Source organism: Pseudomyrmex gracilis, unplaced genomic scaffold (genome assembly GCF_002006095.1).
Source record: "Pseudomyrmex gracilis isolate BER0280 unplaced genomic scaffold, ASM200609v1 scaffold_26, whole genome shotgun sequence".
NCBI classification, from domain to species: domain Eukaryota; kingdom Metazoa; phylum Arthropoda; class Insecta; order Hymenoptera; family Formicidae; genus Pseudomyrmex; species Pseudomyrmex gracilis.
The window spans coordinates 646,666-664,596 of record NW_018020610.1 but is presented as its reverse complement, the minus strand read 5'-3'; positions in this window follow the sequence as shown (position 1 = coordinate 664,596).

Here is a 17,931-nt window from a genome sequence, read left to right as displayed (position 1 = left end):
TTTAATGTGTAAATATTTTTGTACGTTAACGTTAAGCATTTAATTATTGAAATAAAATGTTTTTTTAACTCGTCAGTTTTACGTTACCTTCGATCTGAGAACGTTACGTGTACACAACACGGTCTCGAGTTTTCTTATCATCACGCGATTGTTATGAGAGCGCGTGAAAAAATCAACTCATTGAAATGCCCTCTCACACTCTTCGAAAAATCTCTCAAAGTTTATATAAGTACGTCGAGTTACACAAATCCGCACTTTCTTATCGCACGCGCGTACACACACACACACACACACACACACACACACATATATATATACACACGATTACGTAAGTAGTTATCGATATCGCCTTGGCATCAATAGCGTCAGTCAATTTTGTGTTCCGACTTATCGATTAGTCTAACGACGTATCGAGTGTACGATGTTTTTATTTACCTTCGTCATTCTCTTCTTCATCATGCACGCTTTCATTTTCATCGAAAAATATTGTCGCCCTGTTTCACTCGCGAAACTCACCGCTTTCATCTCTTACGGACGGAACCCTCGTTCGAAATATCTTCCCGGACACTTGTTGGCGCAACCTTGGCTCGATCGACCGGGGGTGCTTCTGTGTGAAAACGAATCTCCCTCTGGTCTCTCACCGCCGTGAGTGTTCGATCACGAATTGCGTTGTAACGAGAACGTACGCAACTGCCACAGTTGATGCGCACGAAATGCATACGGAAAATGACGCGCGCGTAAAATAACGCGAATTTTCAATTGGGACGAAATATCCCGCTTTGTATTCGACGGCGGATGTCGGTCTTCTGAGCTCCGGAGTTTTCACCGAGCATGAGCAGTGGCTCCGATCCTGAGGATATTCTCTCTGTCTCTCTCGTTCGTCCGCGATGCGTGTGAGTAACGTGCGTGGTACGTGCGGGGAAGTACGCAGACGCGCCGAAGGGAGAATATTCGAAAATGAAGGGAGAGAACCACTACCTTGTCGTGAGAGCGACAAGGGTAAGGGCGGCGAAGAATGGGAGATCAATATATGGCGGGCTCACGGGGTGATTAACCCCTCGGATCCGCCACCCTATCTACAGGGTGTCTTCCCTCGTTTCTTTTTTTAGACGCGTTGGTTCTCATCGAGCACTTCAAAGATTTGTTTATAAAAATATATTGTTGTATTATTCCACGTGAAAATATTCTGTGAAATTCCGTTCTTCCTCTCTTTCTCTTCCTCTTTCTCACCGTCTTTTCTGACGGTGTTATCTTGGCCACGATGTTAATTCGCGTCGTTTGTCGCGCACGTTCGCCATTTGCAGCGCGACCAAATCGCGCTTAAAAATTATGCGCGTAATCACACGTATGTTGCGTCAGAATGTGAGGTAAATGACAGTCAATAGCTGTCCGTTCGGAATGACAAACGCGCGCGTTATAATGATGCCGCATATATATTCTTACGTGACCATACTCGCGTATTTGGATTACGGCGTTTGCGTAGAGTGCCAACATAACATAACAAACGACGCGATGAAGCCACCTTGTGACTCTCTCAGCAAAATGTGTCACGAATAAAAATATTTGGCGATTGCGTGAGAAATTTCAAGTATCAAGTTTTATTTACTTTTGTTTCACCAATTATGCAAGTGTGTCGTTAAATATCACAGATTGCGTAGCTGAAAAAAGATAAACAGGAAAAATGTAAAGATCGAAAAAAAAACGAAAAAATTGCGTTAAGAATAATTTTGCAGGCAAATGCGCGCGCGATTACAGAAACGAGATAATATTCATAAACGAAATTCGTTTCTTCGAAGCTGTGTGATATTCGAAATTGTTTCCAGTTTCTGCGTAACGGTACGTGTACCGAGAAATAACACGCGTAATACATACCCGTACATCATTGATGATGACCGTACCGCTATACACGCATCGTACGTATGCGCGTATGTAATTGGGCAGCGAGAATTTATGTTAAAAGTGTGTTGTTCCGTCGAGACGGAACGCGGATGTTTTTCAAAAGTAAGTACATTGCTACAAGGAAAATTAAAATTGATAACGATATAAATAAGAAACGAAAACAAGTACACGGTACATCGATACAAATCGAACAAAAACACAAAAGAGAGAGAGAGAGAGAAAGCCGATGATAAGTGTATGACATCTTCAGACGTCTGGCGCGTTGCAACGTCGCAGTCGATTCTGATAAAAGCAAGCACGACAATCGGGGCGGCGCGGAGGATGCGAACGAAGAAAAAAAAAAAAAAAAACACCAATTTCCTCGTCTCGAAATCCGAAAAGCCACCGCGTGCTTAATCTCCAGCTGCATTCGCACGTTTATCTGACGACTTACGTAAGGTATTTGTGTCGTACAAAGAGTCACCTTTGCCGATCGCAAAACAAATTGTTAATCATCGAAATACGGCGTATCTCTTGCCGTTACGTAAATGGTTTACACACGGTCGGTGAGGCGCGCGAGCGACCGCGCATCGTCGTCGTCGTTGTCGTATAACCCGCTCCTTTAAGCGCGGCGCGGACGAAACGCCGGATTTTTTTTATTTATGCATAATGCAAAACCGAATTCGTCGTCAAGTACGTATATACGTACATGTATATTGACGACGTGGCCGAAACGTGATTGTCATCGTTGTGAAAATCGTGTGGTAACATCGCGAAGCCTTCCGAGGCGAGGTTTTTGCGTTAGTATTTGAATCTCGTTCTCGAATAGAATCGCGATTACATACACTAGGAACGTAACGGATAAAAATAAATTCGGTACTATCTGATTATATATTTATCGATAATTAATTGACACGCATAATTTCTTAAATTCATTTCCTTTATCATTTTCTCGCTCCCGTCTTATGTAATATCGTAAAAAAATTTGTATTCCAACGTTTCAGGAGAGAATTATATAAATTTAAAAATTGTCCCGAAAATTCGTCCAGTATACGACAGAAAAAAAAAAAAAAAAAACAAATATCTTGTTATCGTGCTCTTCAGGTTTGTGTAAATCACTGTTGTTTTTCATGTCATCGAAGTAGACGGATAACAAAGTGAACGTGTCGCGCCGCCGGCCATCGCTTTTGTTTGTTAATTTATACGTATACTCTCAAAAGAGACAACGACGATTTATACTTCGCGTCGCGAAGTTGTCTGACATAACAACTCTCAGTCGGCGTGCGTTCGTTATTAAATACGGCGTTTCGCAATTAGGCGTCTTACGTGGCCGCGCGTTTACTAGAGCGTTGAGCAACGAGTTCAATACACACATTTGATCAAAAAACCAATTGATATTTACGGCGGCTCGGATTCCTCGATCGGACCGGATACTCACGACCGAAACGTCTCGCTCGCGGAGAAAGAGAGAGAGAGAGAAAGAGAGAGAGAGAGGTTGCGCCATTTTACAAAAATGCGGTTAGAACTAGCTCTGGGAGAGGAGGTAAAACGCCGTTATGTAAACGGCTCCTTTGCTCCGTCGATTAATTAATTTACAAATAGGAGATCAAAAAAGGAGAAAAAAAACTAAAACGCGACGACGGACGCGAACGGGACGACGTGCGAAACTCGCGCAATCCGGATGCGCGCTAAAACACACATAACTGGCGCAATCTAATTTTTCTCGAGTTTTTATCGTTGTAGAATGTAACGCGAAGTCGGCGAGTAAACACATTTCAAATCCTCGTTTGTTGCGCTAGTTTGACATCGCGCTGTAATGGTTGTTTTTACGAGAAGGAAAATTCCCATTAGTTCATCTAAAATTACACATGCTGCGTAGCGTAATTTGTTATATAAACGCTTTATGCTAAACGATGATTTCCCGACGCGCGTTATCAGAAGAAACACGAGTGGGGCGCGATCGGATCGGAAGGGATCGCGCGTGGACGCACGCGCGGATCCCGCACACACGCGCCGAGGACGTATATGTATATATGTATATATATATATATATATATCTCTTTCTCTCTGTGTGCTAGACGCGACGCGATTGCGTAAACGTGACTTGACCGCGCGAGAACCGCGATCCGGACGGACTGTGCGCGGTCTCAACAAAATCGGTGGACGTCGCGCATAAAAGCAACACGGTGATGACTAAAAATAAATCGGGCTCTCATTAGACAGCGGAGCCTAGCTTTATATAATGAATGAGCGTAAATCGCGTCGCCGATTTGGCCTACGTGCGTAATCTCTCGACGAGTATATGAATGATAGTTACACGAACATCTTTCCGATATCGTCACGAGACAGATCGTTCAATCACATGTGACGAAAAAAGATGGCTTAGAAAATCGCAATCGAGAGATGGTCCATGATTTATACGTGACATATGAGTTTGGACACGAGTAAATATACACGCACTATCGTGACGTTGAGAAACAGAAAAAAAAAAAATAATAATTACATAACATCGTTAAAGATGTAATTGCTTCTCTCGAATCTGTTATTTTGAATATGATGCGCGCGAGTAATTTATGTGTTTAATAACATCTTTTTCTCCGAACTGTCACGAGTGTGATTTTTATTTACGAGTACTTGTGTGCGTTTGTGTGTGCGAACCACAAAACGATTGTGCATTTACATAAATGTATATTACATAAATCCGCACCGTACTTGACTTTATTTGCTATAAATACACTCACGGTTATCGAATAACGTGCTGTTTTTTTTCTTTTTTTTTTTTTTGTTTTTTTTCAATTTAACGTATTCACATTGCAAATGTTAATTCAGTGGCGAATAAGAAGATTTTTGTTCCGTACCGCGGAGAAACCGAGTACCGCAAGGATACACGCTATCACGTGATCTGATTCTAGATTCTCCGCATAGCTGATTCAGTTGAGATTTCCTCCGTTATTTAATTAAAACGGCGGAGCTTTTCGTGCACACACAAATAAAAGCACACTTGCGCGGTGACGTAACGTGTTGGTTACGTATCAAAGCGCGCGATTCAGAGAGCGCGCGATGTTTCGCGGAAGTTTGGGTCGCGAGATTTATACCAACGTTAAAGCCGACTCCGATACATCATCCTTTCCGTGCGCTACTGTGTATTTGTACAGAGCCGCGTAATTCACAGGCTTCTCCAAATATTTCTTTGTCGCGATAAAGCGACCGTTGAGAACGAGACGTCGCGACGTCTCCGAACATACCGACAAAAATACGTTTGCGTTTTTCCGCTCGAAAGAAAGAAGAAGAAAAAAATTACGCGTTGCGATTCGAAAAAAAAAAAAAAACGACGTGGGAAAATTACGCGTCGAAGCGCAATGACGCATGAAGCATGTATATCAAGTGTGAATTTCACTGCGCAGTTAATTAGACAGCGATGTAAACTTGTTTACGACGGACAAACAACTCCGTCCAACTATAAACACACGAGTCGGACGGTACTTGCTATAAGTATTGTCGAGGGAGGTGGTAGCCGGCTGTATTTTCGACTGCAAAATTATGCACAGTGTCGCGGGATGCAAGCGCGACGCATCTTTCTCTCTCTCTCTCTCTCTCTCTCTCTCTCTCTCTCTCTCGCAAGAAATCGAGCTTGCTGACACATTAACGTCTCTCTTTGACGAGTTTAATCGAGCGACCGCTCGTCAAAACTTCATCGTATCTTTCGTTCCCGCCGTAAACACGTCACTTTTGCGAGTTGAAATATACAGAACTTGCAAGAACATGTCAAGTATCGCGTCAACTATCGCTCAAAGTCAGCGTCTTGTGGTCGCTCCAAATCACCTGATCGGTCTGACGTTCTAATGTGAAAAAAAAAATAAAATAAAAAAAAAAAAAAAAAGAGACAGAAGCACTCTTTTTGTCGTCAGACGTAGATGTAAGATTTCTAGACAATGAACAAACGCGCGTTGTACTATTACGTTGTAATTAAACATACATTACATAAACAAGTTGACGAGCGGATTAAAAAGAAAATTGAATTACACAGCTGAAATTACTTGTACCACTTCGCGTCTTCGCTAACGGGGTAAACACGTGTGTATGCCGCGATCGACCACGTGCAACGCCACTAGAGTAGAGGGGGTTTACGTAACGTCGGCCGCGACGCGCAAGCGTACGTCGCACGCATGTACCACACGCGTGCACGCGAAAGGAGGGATAGGGACGCGACACACACACACTCACGACGTCGTAGAAGCCGTCGCACTCAACTCAAATCAGAGCACACTTAATGTAATCGGAAATTGCGCTAAATGAATCTCTTCTTCTCTCTCTGTCTTCTTCCTCTTTGTCTCTTTCTTCACCAGCAATGCCGAATCTAAGTAAATATATTTACAGTAAGTATATTTATCTAACAAAGTTGATTCTTATGTCGTTTTTTATGTTCAACATTAATAATTTTTACAAGTAATATAAAAAAGTATTAATGTTTTCAAAATTACTTGTGTAATGTTATTATGATTTGTGAATTCTCTTATTTATTTTTATCTACACAATGTATTGCGTTTTGAAACACTCCGTAAATGTGTAACACAAGTCGATACAACGTTTAAATATCAGAGATAAGTTTTTAGATTTTAATACTTTTACAGTCTTTAAATTTATGTTTTTATTTAAAGGTAAAGAAAGATATATGTGCTTCTCTCTTTACACGAAAAAGAAAAATAACGTTTTTGAAGACAGTATCTTTTTTTTATTTTTTACTGTGCGGAAACGTCACAGAACACGATTTCTGTCTCACCCGTCCCCTGTTTCGTCTCGTTTCTCTTTTATAAGAGCTATCTCTGATATCTTCTTTACATCCATTACGAGGCGGTTTATCGTGGCTTCGCACACGCTCATACGCGCCGCGCGCGCGCGCGCGTGTGTGTGCGTGTGTTCGGCGCGCAACAACGTTATGTCACTGCCCCGTGCGAGAACAACGAGCCACAAGATCGCAACACGACGGCTTTGCCAAGATGACGACCCGGCGTTTTACAGTTCCGAGAATAATGAGTGTTTAGCGCTTTCGCACGCTAAACTTAGGCCGTATCGTTTAAACAAAGGAAGCTGCTCTCGTGTCTTTTGTTGCGATATATCGTCCGTTACGAGCGACACGACGACGCGTCGTCGTCCACTGTCGTCGTGTAATTCAAGTCTGACCGTGTCAACTTTTTCCCACTTTTCCGTCTGACTTGACATTTCTCTCTACTGTGTGTGAGAAGAAGAATTGTTATGTCTTTTTCTACTTAAGACAATTTTACTCGTTGTAGTTTTGACAACTACGGTTGGTCGTTTAACACGTCGGACGTCGAGTGTAAAAATGTGCTTAGCGCAGCGACGATAAATATATAAAAAATAGCGTATATGAGCGCGATAATTACGCATTGTTTGCGTATTAATTACTTGTATTGATTTTTATTAACTTGTTGTTGTTTGTACGAGCTTTATCTTCCCAGAAAGGTCACAAGCCGTTTGTTGCGATTGAGTTGATACTGCGATAAAATCGTTGATAATATTGTTGATAAAACAATCGACACTCTTTGAACTTCAATTCGAATCATATTCGTTCTGTTAAAAGCAAACGAGAAATAATAATATGTGTTTGCCTTCTGCTCGGACAATAGTACGCGAGATCTAATCTCGCGCAAAAATTCATATAATTTTTTTATGTAAACGTATTTGGATCTTTGTTCTGCGCAAATTATCGTGATCGCCTGACGTTTGGTGGAACCGTATATTATTACGTTCGCGAGCGCATAAGTAGTTCACGTAAACGCTAAAACACACACACACACATGCACACATGCACACTGCGATCTATTTCCAGTTTACCGAACTGAACTCGGATTTCAGTTCACGCGCGAATGTCCCTACAAGGCAAGTTAAAGCGCAGTGATCTCTCAACTGCAAATTCTTATCGGATCAAGCACACACGTCACGTTGTGTCTTGCCGCATGTAATTAAGAGGTTTATACGTTTAAGACTCCCTTCAGAGAGGTAATTTCGATAAAACAGTATCGATAAATTTTAGCCGATCGCGTCGAACAAGATAAAATATGTCGCAAGCACGACAAGCGTAGCATTCCTATTATCTAACAAGCGTGATATTCTAGGACGCGCGCCGGTTGCAAATACGATCATTTGCAACGATAGACGTCAATGTTGCGAAGCGGTGACCGCCTCGTCATCGATTACGACGATTATATAAACGCGCGACAACGCTGATACGCATATTGGTTTACAATATTTCAATGTTTGTGTTTGTCACTGTAATTTTTTTTTTTTTTTTTTTTTTTCACAGAAGCGGAGATAGTCTGTTTATTTGTGAGAAGTGACATTTGCGAATTGACGTTCGCAAACACTGAACCGTTACAATCTCGCCATCTTTCGATGATAAATTTTCTAGAAAATTCGAAACCACATTTTTTTACATATACCGTACGGCAAAAGTTTAATCGAATTAAATAAAAATTAATTGAAAAAGAAAAATGTATTGTCCATTAGCAATTGTATTAGCAATTATATAATTTTGAATATCTCTATAAAAGATTTGTAGTAATTTTTCAACGCGATGCGCGTGTTGCAATTTGTTAGCAAATTTTAACGAGACTTTGTTGCGGCGTCTGATTTCCCAACCCGCCGTTTTTCTGATTAAGTGTTTTTTGTGAAGCATCCGATTGTTGACTTGTCGTCGCGCGCGCGATGTAATGAATAAAGCCGCGCGGCCGCGCTTGCACAATGCGCGCCTAGATGCTTACGCCTATCCTCGTAATAATGCAATTACGAAAATGGCGCGATTACGCCTCCTTAGTAGACGAGCGCGACTATGGGGCGTCTTACGGGAACGACGTAACGCCGACATTTCTGTTTCTTGTGAATAACGGTGCCTTTTTTTTCGACATTCGAATGGCTTATCCTACCAGAAAAAGAGCGTGTGTCAATCACAATCAATTCTCTCAATATTGATTGTTGCCACTTTTATCTCGACACTTATTGGGGACGTTTCTAGGAGAGAAAAATCACCACGTGACTAAAGTATATAATATATATTATATAATATATCATATATATAATATAATATATCTTATACATATAATTTATTATATATCTATAATATTATATCTTATATTGTAATTATATATATTATAAATATATAAAGGTAAAGTTAATGACCTTGATCACGTGACTGCGGCGGGGTCACTGCCCTCGGTCGCGTGACCGCGGCGGGGTCACTGCCCTCGGTCGCGTGACCGCGGCGGGGTCACTGCCCTCGGTCGCGTGACCGCGGCGGGGTCACTGACCTCGGTCGCGTGACCGCGGTGAGGTCACTGACTTTGGACACGTGTTGTTTTTCTACTGTTCCCCTTTTGTTGAATTTGATTTTTATGCGTTATTTCTGATATCTCTCATATGTACATCATGTGTATCATATGGTTTGTAAGACGTATATACTAGCTGTCACAGCGGTGACAGGTTAAATTTACTAACACAACATGTTAAAATAAAAACAATAACAGCGTGCGCTTAACGCGCGTCTGTATTGTGCTAGTTATTGTAAAAACGTGTACTTATCTTATTGAGATATTCAGTCGATATTTTCTCGACCAAATAGAAACGCGGGCGCCAGGAAATGTGCGAAAAAAAAAGTAAACCGATAAATCAAAACCGCATTTGAAATAGTTGGCATTCTCATACGAGATGGAAACATCTTATTTTATTATTGCGTAATCACATCTCGCGTCTCCAATAAAATTCAAGTGTGGGCCGTGTGTAGCGATTTCGCTTTATGACCCGAATTTGCGCAACTGCAATGAAAATATACTCTTACGTCGCGGCAACGCGAAATTATGTTGCCGAAATGATTTTTGCGAAATGTTGAGAATTACATAGTCTGTGAACTTAGAGAAAGAGAGAGAGAGAGAGAGAGAGAGAGAGAGAGAGAGAGAGAGAGAGAGAGAGAGAAACATCTGGCACGTATATATACGACGATTCGTGATCGTGACAATCTAATAAATTCTTCGAGTTTTACGCGCACGTGTTACGTTAACTTAGGTTAACTTAGGTTTTCACAACTTCGTTTGTGTCATCTTGCGCGTAGTATTTCAGTAATTCATAAAACAAGCTTCTAAAATCTTCTTAATCACTTTTAACTTACAATTGCAATCATATCTGTACATCTGGCGTTGTACAATAATTCACGTGATGACTTCACGTACTTCTATCTCGTGTGTGGTAATCCGATGTTTATGCAAGGAGAGAGTAATTGCTAATTAATTGAAATGAAAAATCTCTATTTCTCTCTCTCTCTCTCTCTCTCTCTCTCTCTCTCTCTCTCTTTCTCGGAGAAATCGGTTTTTCAACTGATTTGCAACTCTTGTCGTCGCGCCGAAACGTCCTGACCTATCAGCAGAACGCAATTCATCCATACGTAACTAATTGCGCTTGATCATCGCCCATTGCAATTTTCACTAATTGCGAACCTTCATCATTCTCCGGGTCGTTTCGCGTGTTGCGCGGAGACACGTTCGCGCTGTTATTATTACACACCGCGCACTCGCTTCACACAACGCGTGAATTTACCCCTCATCTCGCGAGAGAGTCGTTGCAATTTTCTCCTCTCTAGATCAATTTTCTCCCACAATGCACACGTCGCGTCGGATGCATACGTAGGCATGTGATTTACATAGCGCGCTGGCGCGGTTTCTGCGTGGGCAAAACGGGCGGGTATTCGACGATATCGGGCGTGTGCGAAAATCAATTCGCATCGATCTCACCCTCCTCCAGCATCCGCTATTACCGTTTCGCCGCGGGAGCGGTTGATTTATCGCAAAAGCGCGATCAGTCGCGAGCATTGCCGCTAACATGATAACGACGTTTCCCCGCCCAAATAGTTGCGCGAATACCTAGCGTGTTCGATAAAATATACGGTCGTCGCAGACTGCATTCGAATGATCGTAACACGAATGTTACTTTTCAATAAAGTTAAGCGCAAGAGTTGAGATGAAAATTAAAATATTTTTTTAATATCAATCGTTTTACATCTGCATCTCTTTCAGAATAATTACAATTTGACAAATATGTCTGATTAAAAAAGTAACGATACAAAATTGTACGAATATAGTTTTTACGTGTTCTTGGGGTGTCTTTTAATTTTTAGGTTTTTGAAAAAAAATTAAAATTGACGATAGAGTTATATTAATACAATTGAGGTTTTTGTGTCCTGTGAAGTTCGTAGGTTCATATCTCTAACCGGATATGACCAGCTCGTAACTTGTCGATAAATACGTCGAGTATTTTATTTGATAAACGATAGAATTTTTCATCCAATGTCAACAAATCATCTGAAGAATATATATATATATATATATGTTATTTACAGTCATATCAAGTTGCAAACGATTGGTGAAATCTTTTACGAAAGCCCGGAGCGGTAGGTACTCATATTGTGTCATCTTGATTTCTCGCTGAGATGGGCTGCGAAGTATGCAGCCGCGAACCACAAAGTTGAATATTCGTTGAATATACGCGAGTTTAGCCATCATGCTCGTTACATAATCGGCTAAGCGATTACGTGCAAGTGTTTCGACGGACACGTATCCCTCCGAAGTTTACGAGGCTTGCTCATCAAATCGGTTTATTTTTTTATCGACACTACACGACCTTATTTTTATCGTACAACATATTATAAAAACTTACATATTCTTTGATGGATTTTTTTAATTTTTCCTATATCTCTTTCTGTGACTTGGACGTGTCGTACTTTATTTTCTCGCTCATTATTTAAATTAATAAAATTTGAAGTTGCGATATGAGAAATTCGCGATTGCACTATCTCGCTGTTATTATTTTCGCAATTATTGCAGTTGCGCCGGAATTTAGTACGGTCGATTTTGCAATTTGTAAGCCAAGACGATTAGGGACTTACGTGGCCGCTGACTAACGCTAGACTTAATCGTTACGTAATGGTCCGTTTAACATCTACGCAATGTGCGCGCGCGCACGAGCGAGCGTATGTAACATCAAGGTTGACTAAACTTGAGGTAACGTTGAAAACTTGCGCAAATCATTCTCCCCGTATATCCCCGCGAATGCGTTTGAGAATTTTGCGTCGATACCAGATTCCGCGCGCAATCCAGATGGGTAATTAATCGCAGCGAATTTGTTTGTTTAGCGCCGATACATCGCGCAAAGTTTCTGAGCACACAAAGTTTCGCCGGATTATGTCACTATCTCGCGTCCGAGGATAAGCGCGCGATTGCGTCGAAAAATCTGTCACACGCCGACGGGACAACGTTGACATTGACGGATGAAACGCAAGTGTAATCGAGGAATTTAATAGCGAAATTACGAGCTCTCACAGCGCGGACGAAGATAATTAACTCGAACACACACATATACAGATTTTGCAAAGTAGGTTTCTGCGATTTATTTTAGGGAGTTTTCTTCCTCACGGAAAATTCGCTTTATGTCTGTATTTTGAGGAAGAAGACTATCGGCGCTACGCAAATGCCATCGCATACTTAGCTGGATGGAAGTATGTCGTGAATTCGAAACGTTTCGCACGCCATACAAGGGCTCGTTCAATGCAAGTATCCGGTCTAAAAGTAGATCCACGTTGAAAGGAAACGAGACCGGACGGGAAGGTGGTGCGAAGGGAGCACCAAAATTCGCGTGCGTGATTGCAGGATGTCACTAATTTGCCGAGCCGAAAGTTGCGGCTGATATTCCAGGACCAATTTGAAGGAACGATTTCTTTCCTTTTTTATTTTTGTTTTAGTAAAAATCACGGCAGCAGACAAATCACGTTTTGCATTGAAAATAAAATGTATTCAACAAATGTGAATAATTTTTCATGCATTTAAGTATATGTCTTGAGAGTAGAATTTTAAATTATGACGCGCACGCGCGAAATGTGAATACAAATTCTCGCAAATTCTCTTTGTTTCGAGAAAGCGTTGATTTTTTTTAAATCACTTTCAGAGGAAACATTTTGTCAAAGAGTTCGGACGACACATATCGTCTGACGAAAATCGTCGCTATCGTTCGCCGGAAACGAGATACGCGTCGACTGAAATCGCGCAATTTATATTTATCGTGCGCGGCGCGCGAATGCGCAATACGAACGTGAACGTAATTTACAATGCGAAAATCTTGTTAAGTGTTAAAAAACAAAAAGAAAAATTAAAACGCACACATATTCCGCACATTTTTCTACGAGGACTTCATTTCGAAAGGAAATGTTCGAGATTTGTCATTTTCTCTCCTGTGTGTTTATTACGCGACAAAAACGTGTTGCTCGTAATTTACGTTAATATTCGGTCACGTTTGATGATTCATTTGCGACGAACGACACACATAATCGATACGCAACGTTCGCTCGTCGTCGTGAACATCGAGATCGAGATAATAGCTCGCGCGATAATACGTTATTAGAGCTGTGTGTTGTTAATACACAGCGTTTCGTTTGGCGAGTCGGCAGATTTCTCGGGCGATTGCCTCGTAATTGCGAAAACGGCGGGCGCGCGCGCGCGCGCGCTTGCTCCAGCGCGGTATCACCGGAGAACGGACGAAGAAACGGGCTAAATTGGATCGCGCGCGTTACGTAAGTGCTTCCCGCGCGCGCACGAGATTAAAGAACTACGGGACAAATCCGTGCGTCGGCTTTACCGCGACTCGCGCCGCGCGATTAAAACGACCGTATCGTGCCGTATATATATATACACGTTCGTTTCTCGTTATGCGAAACGTTGCTATTAAAGTGTCCTAAACGCGATTTTCTTCCCCTACATCAACGTTACTTCATCGTATTCCCGACCGTCGCGCAATTTTCTCGCGCATTACCCGCATCTGCATTCCGCGCGCGTCTCTCGAAATGCAAAATTGTGTCGTAACTAAGTCTTTCACCCGTGGTACGGAATTAATTACCCGAGATCCCGCTCGTAATTTTCAATCGACGAGAAATAAGTGCGAATATAAAAAAAAAAAAAACTCAGAAACGTTTCGTTACAGTCGTGCTGATTTCCATTCGCGTAGGAAAGACAGATTTGATCTTTCGTATAGTTTTGTACGTAATTTAGAGCGTTAAGCGCGATATTAACAAACAAGTTCAAGTAGAGAGAGAAAAAAATAAAACTCGATTCTCGCTCGAAGGAGTTATTAACCAGATCGGTTCTCTCCGCGCGAGCAATCTAAAAATACGAAATTAAGAAATCTCTCCGAGAAGTGTACTCGCGTCGAATATATTTTTGTATCGCCGCTCTGTCGGACGTTTGAAGTATTGTCGATGTATTTATTTTGCGAGAGAGCTTACAAACAACTGTGAAATAAATATTAGTGAAGCTAAAATATTTTTTCATTTGAGAAAATTGAAAGTCAATTTTGTTTCGTACACTTTTGCAACATTTGTTATGTGTGTGTGTGTGTGTGCAAATCAACGTGAAATAATGTTCTAGCGATATTCCATCTAGCGTTCTCTGCCTGGTCATCCCTCGGCAGCCTTCGAGCGTCCTTCTCTCGAACAAAGACTCGTTCTCCGCGATCTCGAGAAGCGCGCGAGAAAAAAAGAAGAAAAAAGAACGAAAAGAGAAGAAGAAGAAGAAGGAGAGACGCGCGCATCTCTCGCCGGATTGCATAGCTGCATCCTGCTGGCTTGAGTCTGACCTTGTCTGGATGTTCACTCGGCGTCAGCTTGTTCGTCCGGATCGCACAAGCGCTGGTTCGTCGTCGTCGTCGTTGCTGCCGCCGCCGCCGCCGCCGCCGCCGCCGCTGAGGCAACGACGATTTCGCGCTTGCTCGCTTATGTAATGAGAAACGGGTCACGGCCAGGCAGCCGAAAAGAGTGCCCGCCTTTCTCCGCCACGCCGAACCACTCGACAATCGACTCGTCTACGGGCACGAAGTGCGATCGCACACACGGACGGGAACGCGATCTCGATCCTTTGCATTGTTGTATACCTCACGAGTGTATACCTCCGTTCTCGATTGTCGAGAAAATTTCGAACAGACGTGGCAGGAAAGGAAGTTTGGTTGCACAAATGCAAGCTCGCGATGTTGATTAAAACATCTTTTTTTTTTTTTTTTTTAAAAAAAAAGGTGACTCGTATTTTATTTTTATGAATTATCTAAGTTTACTTTGGAGGCAAGTTAAAATAAACGTGCATTATTTAGCATCGCTTATGTACGTTTTCTGCGGATCCGAATTGTGTATTTGTCGCGTTAATTTGTTATCCGCTTAACTCTTTCATATGTACGTACAAAAGTTTTTGTTAATTCTGCGATTGATGTCGCAAACAATTCGTGCTATTTGCACAGAGCCCGCGCAGTTCGCGATTCGCGTTTGATTTGCGGCTTGTATTGAGAAATCACTCGTGTGTGAGCAAATCATCGTCATTCTTATTTTCACCGATGTCGCGAAACAAACGCGCTCGTCAATAAAATAGCTTTGACGAAATATTGCCAGGTATTAAATCGCAATTATTTGATTACTTTTGTCTCTTACCTCTACGTAACGAAGCGTGTCTCTCGCGGAAATAGATTTTTCTCGCCTCGCCCTATCGATAACGCGTCTCATCCGCGTTGTTGACAATCGCATTTCCGGCACGATCAAACGTAAGAAGGAAAACAAACGAGAAAAAAACATCGCACACTTGCTGTCATTCGCAAGAAAATGTGTAAACAACACCGCTACCGATACGCCGCGTTTAACGAACGTTAGGCGTGCGCAGTCTGTTTTTCCGTGATGCGAGATCTCGCGCGAGAAAACAAACGTTTAGCGCCGCGGATAAAAGCGCTCGGCAAGGTGGATCGTGTCGGCCATCGTCAGCGGCGGGACATAAAAGTCGTTTCTTCTCGTTTTTTTTTTTTTTTCAAAGATCGACCGATCGTAAGAAGAACGGAATTTACGAGAAGCAAACGTTTTATGTAATCCGATCTGGCCGTGACGGGTTAAAATTAGAATCGCTCCGGAAGCGCATTCGTTCGCGCCGAAATTTCGTGCAATCGCGGCTTTCATTTCACGCGTGTTTCGTTTCGCAGAAAGCAAAGAATTAGTAATACAAAAATTCGGCTCTTCGGAGAGAAAAATGTGCAACAACACCTAATTTTTTGTTTCTTCTTCGATGCGAAATAACACGGGACGCGCTTCTCGAAACCGCGTCGTTAATTCGGCCACCGCACCGGAAGTTCTCGGTGTTGCCGCATCATTCCTGCGCGCCGTATCGACCGCAGGAATCTTATCAAAAATTTTGCAATCCATAATTTACCGCCATTTTCCCTCGCGCGGGAGTAAATTAACGGCGTAGTTTACGGCGTGTGACTGTGTTTGTTACTTCGCACACGGTGATATTCGTCGTCGCTGTATTGTATTTGCAAGTTTCGTAATAATTTATTTACGTACGTTCTCTCTCTCTCTCTCTCTTTGGGAGTCTATTGCGTTTGTTTAAATGTAAGATTCCTCTTACCGAAAAAATAACTTTCAAAAATCTGATAAAACCTCGAGCGTCTGTAAGATGCAGTCCTTAAAATTCTCTCTCTGTGTCTCTGTGTGCACGTGTGTCTGTCGCTACACGACGTGGGACGATCTCGCCGCGGAGGCGAGAAATCGACGGGCGCGCGAGAGCCCCGCATTTCATAACTGTTCCAACGTCGAAAGGGTATAAGTAACCTTTCATGCGCGCGCTTTCCTATTGTCGACACGGGTGACGAAATCGCCGCCGTACACATTATAACAACTGCTTACGTATCGTTAGGTGCGCGAATCGACCCGACCTCAGATTGAGGCACCTCGCGACTACGCGAAATCAAACGTTACGAAATACAACGGCATACATGCGCTCTTCTGTAAGAGAGCCCGGTCTCCCTTATTTGTCCTCCCGCTCGCTAGCAATTTCTTTGACAAGTGTTGAAGGTAATTTTCATATATATATAAAAGAGAGTCGAGATAGAGATGTATGTGTGTGTGTGTGTGTGTGTGCAAATACATAATTGCGTGTTTCTTCGATTCGTGGACGAGTGTTCACATGAAGGTAAAATAAAACAGAATTCTCGAACTGGTAAGGAAACTCTAAAGCGTCTTGAGTGTCTGTTAAGAGTTTCTTATTTTTTTTTTTTTTTTTTTTTATCTCCGTTTATATGACTGAGCGTTTTCATGATCAGATATTGTATTCAAATATATTTTTTTTTACATCTCGAAGAAACATCTTGTATTACAATCTGTTATATTCGCCGCGGAGAGATGTGAGATAGAAAATCGCGTTGCGCAAATGTGCAATGTGTTCGTGTAATAGCGAGATTCTCTCATATGTACGAAGTTCTCACAAAGGATTCTTGTATGGTCGTCATAATGCTCGCGAGAAGATTAACCCGAGGTATTTGCGCGATAATTAACGCGTATCGAATGAAAGGAATTCGCGAACGGAGGAGGAGGAGACCGCACGCACACAAGCCGATTACCGTAACGGCGATTGTTGTGCATGCGCCTTCCGTTCTCGTTGCGCTTTCTCTAATTGTTGAATAATAAAGATGTTAAAAAGAAGCGCGCGCGCGCGCGGGGGCAGAAACGACATCGGGCAGAATTGTCGCCGTCTCGAGATTACGTCACGACTGAATTCACTTTTCGCCCTTCTTCGATCAACGGACGGTCTCTCTCGTTCAACTAACGAGTTTACAAGTCAAGCGAACAGCAGCAGCAGCAGCAGCATCTCGTTCGCGGTCGGTTCTCGATAGTCGTCTGTCTCGTCTTGTGGTCGTTCGATTCGGAGAATCCATTCCGCGAAACGTCTTCGTTCGCAATTGTAAAGTATAATTCGCGTATTTCGCATTCCGGATCAGGAGGCGAGGGAATAGGCGCGCGCGTCGTTCTTTGTTAGCCGCGTCTCCGTTGCATAATGGCTCCCGAGGTTTCTGATAGCCAGCCAGTTTGTGTATCGCGATGTCTCTCTCTCGTATATACTCTCGTGTACCATTATGTAACGTCAATGCCCCACCGAACGTGTGGTATTACCATATTACGAGATTCCTCCTCCTTCTCTCTTT